This window comes from Brachyhypopomus gauderio, unplaced genomic scaffold (genome assembly GCF_052324685.1).
Source record: "Brachyhypopomus gauderio isolate BG-103 unplaced genomic scaffold, BGAUD_0.2 sc197, whole genome shotgun sequence".
Classification (NCBI taxonomy): Eukaryota; Metazoa; Chordata; class Actinopteri; order Gymnotiformes; family Hypopomidae; genus Brachyhypopomus; species Brachyhypopomus gauderio.
In genome coordinates, this window is record NW_027507018.1 from 15,805 (window position 1) to 19,386 (window position 3,582).

A 3,582-nucleotide genomic window follows, 5' to 3' on the forward strand; every position below is an offset into this window, starting at 1 on the left:
TTAAATTGTAATACTACCTTGTTAACATTATGGTACTGTAACGCTGCTACTGGAAAAATACAATTTCCTGAAGGGATCCGTCCCAAGGGATAAATAAAGCTCTATCTATCTATCTATCTATCTATCTAAAGGCTTATAAGCAGCACTTTAAGCAAGCACTGGCAAACAGCAGCCAGTCTAGCCCCTGACTTTCGTGGGCTCAACACAATTACTTCCAATATTCAATAACCAACATTAACCAACCAACCTCTCCCCCCCTTAGCCTCTGAGAGGAAGCCCTCTTATACTAGTAGCCCCTCCCCTTAATTAAGCTGGGGCATACCATTACTACTAGCAGGGGTTACCTATAAACACAAACATAACATACATACATTACATTACTGCAGTAACACAATATATACCTAACATTTTACGTTTAGTGCACTATGACAAGAATAATAATTAATATGTCCATCCATTGTGTACATCTCAGTCCTCAGGTATTCCCAGGACCTGTAACCCCCCTCCCCTCCTTCAGTAGGCCGAGGGCCCTTCGACCACTATAAGGAAGGAGCTGGCTGGGCCGCCAGTCCCCCTGAGAATCCCACATGAAGAGTTAAGTACAGCATTTAGTCCATCACAGGAATGTCTGTAGAGTCTCTGTGATGGGCCAGAGCTACTGGCATCTTCACAATACATGATGGGGAATAGGGCAAGAGTGTGGAGACAAAATAAGAAAAAAACCATGATGCCAAAGGGGGAAACTATAATATTGGGAAAGACGTATTTACTGATCTGCTTATACCTCAAAGATGCTGTTTTAGCAGTATTTTAAAAGAAAGAGTAGAACTTTAAAATGTAATCCTGTGTTTTAGATTTTATTCAGGATGTGTCAGGTCATCAGGACATTTGGACACAGCTGTTTGCGTGTGGCTCCTTCATGGCTCCATTGTTTCATGTTCGGATTTCTCCTGAATACGGACTACAGTGCAGAAAAAAAGGACTTCAGAATAAGCACCATTATGGTCCTGAACAATTTCCTTTTGAACAGAAAGTGTCTTACATTTAGAACTGGAGCACACGACTCTCCATACAAACTGTGCGGCATTATCTGAAATACACCAACAAACAAGAATAAAACAATGTTTTGCCATATACAGTAACATGAATGAACAGGTACTGTCACTGCCTAATTTTGATCTTCTTAACGTGATGATTCATAAGACTCAAATCAGTCCACATGATCCTTATATGATCCAGATGCAGCTGCAAGATGACACATAACTGCAGTAATAATCCAATGAACAAAGAAGTCTAACAAAAATAATAATTTGAGTTTGGCTGTTATCCATGAGTAGGATAAGAAATTAAAAATTGCCAGCTACATAGCATTTGCTATTTCTCAGCTGTTTTACTTATATTCCCCAAGGTGTGAATACAGGAGAGGAGTTAGCAATGTCGGCAATGTAATGTTTTCACAGTCTAACTGTGATATAAATTACTCATTGATAGCATCAATATGCTGCACAATCAGATAAACACAACCGGACATATTTGTTAGATTTAGTTCTACTCCAACATGTGCGTTATTTTATTTGCCGTGTGCCAACACATCATTCATCTATGTTAGTCCCTACTGGTGATGTGGAGGATTAACAGTAATAACACCAATGCATCAGAGGCAAGAACAACAAAAAAAACCCACAGGTTCTGATGTGACAGTTCTTAATGTGCTCACGTTACACTGAAACCTTCACCTCATATGACAATATAGTGAATAAATTAATAAAATAATTTTATTAAAAAAGTGAATAAAATAATACACACCTTACACTTCTCTGTTGGCCCTAAAGGTAATTGTCACGTTGAGGACCCCGGCCCCTCCCTTTTGGGCATGTGTTTACGTCGTCTACGACTCCTAGTCTGCGTCTGTGGATCTCCGTAGGTGCGGTTATGTCTTGTGATCATCCGTCTCACCTGTGGCTCGTCTCGTAATCAAGTGGGACTTATGTGGTTTGTCTACTTAATGTGCGTTCGCGCAGTGTCCTGTGCTCGTCGTTGTCTAAAGTCCACACGTTGCCGTTCTGTTACGTGTTTTACGTGCGATATATGCGCTATCTGTGTGTTCAAATAAAAGTGACGTCTGTCGCCACAGAGGGATCCGTGTCTCATCCTTCACGCCGCACCGAACGTCACAGTAATCTCAGTACATAAATCATTTTAGTCATTGCTGCATCAGGAGTGATGTCATATCCAGGAATCACATCCTTCAGAATCTGGTATGGCAGACACATATATTTTGTCACAAGGCTATGTGCATATTTTCAGCTGTCCTTTGTTTCTGTGGTTCATTTGGTTTGTTATTTAATCCCTGTCTTTCTAGTATTCCTTTGCGGGTCAATGTCGGTACACTTTGCGGTACACACTTTTTTGTACATATTGAACTCTGTTCAATATATTCATGTTTATCACGCATAGAGTTTCTCTCTCTGTTCATGTTGTTTGTTAGTTTAGCTTCACTCTTTATGTTCCTGAATTTAGCCAATCGTGTTACTGTTTAGCCCCTGTTCATGGTTTGTGTGTTTGTTGGGTTTATCAGTCTTGTTTAGTCAACCTGTTGATGTTTGGCCCTGTTCATCCTATACAGTGGGGAAAATAAGTATTTAGTCAGTCACCAATTGTGCAAGTTCTCCCACTTAAAAAGATGAGAGAGGCCGGTAATTGACATCATAGGTAGACCTCAACTATGAGAAAATCATTTTGTCTGACTTTTAAAGAATTTATTTGCAAATAATGGTGGAAAATAAGTATTTGGTCAATAACAAAAGTTCATCTCAATACTTTGTTGTATATCCTCTGTTGGCAATGACAGAGGTCAAACGTTTTCTGTAAGTCTTCACAAGGTTGGCACACACTGTTGCTGGTATGTTGGCCCATTCCTCTATGCAGATCTCCTCTAGAGCAGTGATGTTTTGGGGCTGTCGGCGGGCAACACGGACTTTTAACTCCCTCCAAAGGTTTTCGATGGGGTTGAGATCGGGAGACTGGCTAGGCCACTCCAGGACTTTGAAATGTTTCTTACGAAGCCACTCCTTTGTTGCCCTGGCAGTGTGCTTGGGATCATGTCATGCTGAAAGACCCAGCCACGTTTCATCTTCATTGCCCTTGCTGATGGAAGGAGGTTTGCACCCAAAATCTCACAATACATGGCCCCATTCATTCTTTCATGTACACAGACCAGTCGTCCTGGTCCCTTTGCAGAGAAACAGTCCCAAAGCATGATGTTGCCACCCCCATGCTTCACAGTTGGTATGGTGTTCTTTGGATGCAACTCAGCATTCACTGTCCTCCAAACACGACGAGTTGTGTTTTTACCAAATAGTTCAACTTTGGTTTCATCTGACCATATGACATTCTCCCAATACTCTTCTGGAACATCCAAATGCTCTCTAGCAAACTTCAGACGTGCCTGGATATGGACTGGCTTAAGCAGGGGGACACGTCTGGCACTGCAAGATCTGAGTCCCTGGCGTCGTAGTGTGTTGCTGATGGTAGCCTTTGTAACATTGGTCCCAGCTTTCTGCAGGTCATTCACTAGATCCC

The 3,582-nt window shown here is 41.6% G+C and overlaps 1 long non-coding RNA gene across 1 annotated transcript; it reads right to left on the minus strand.

Moving 5' to 3' along the window:
- Nucleotides 1-874: 874 nt before the first annotated feature.
- Nucleotides 875-1,884, minus strand: LOC143502695 (uncharacterized). Its single transcript, XR_013127110.1, has 3 exons — nt 1,807-1,884; nt 1,043-1,090; nt 875-961 (listed from the first exon to the last, which is right to left on the minus strand). It is a non-coding gene; the product is annotated as an uncharacterized LOC143502695 (long non-coding RNA).
- Nucleotides 1,885-3,582: the final 1,698 nt, after the last annotated feature.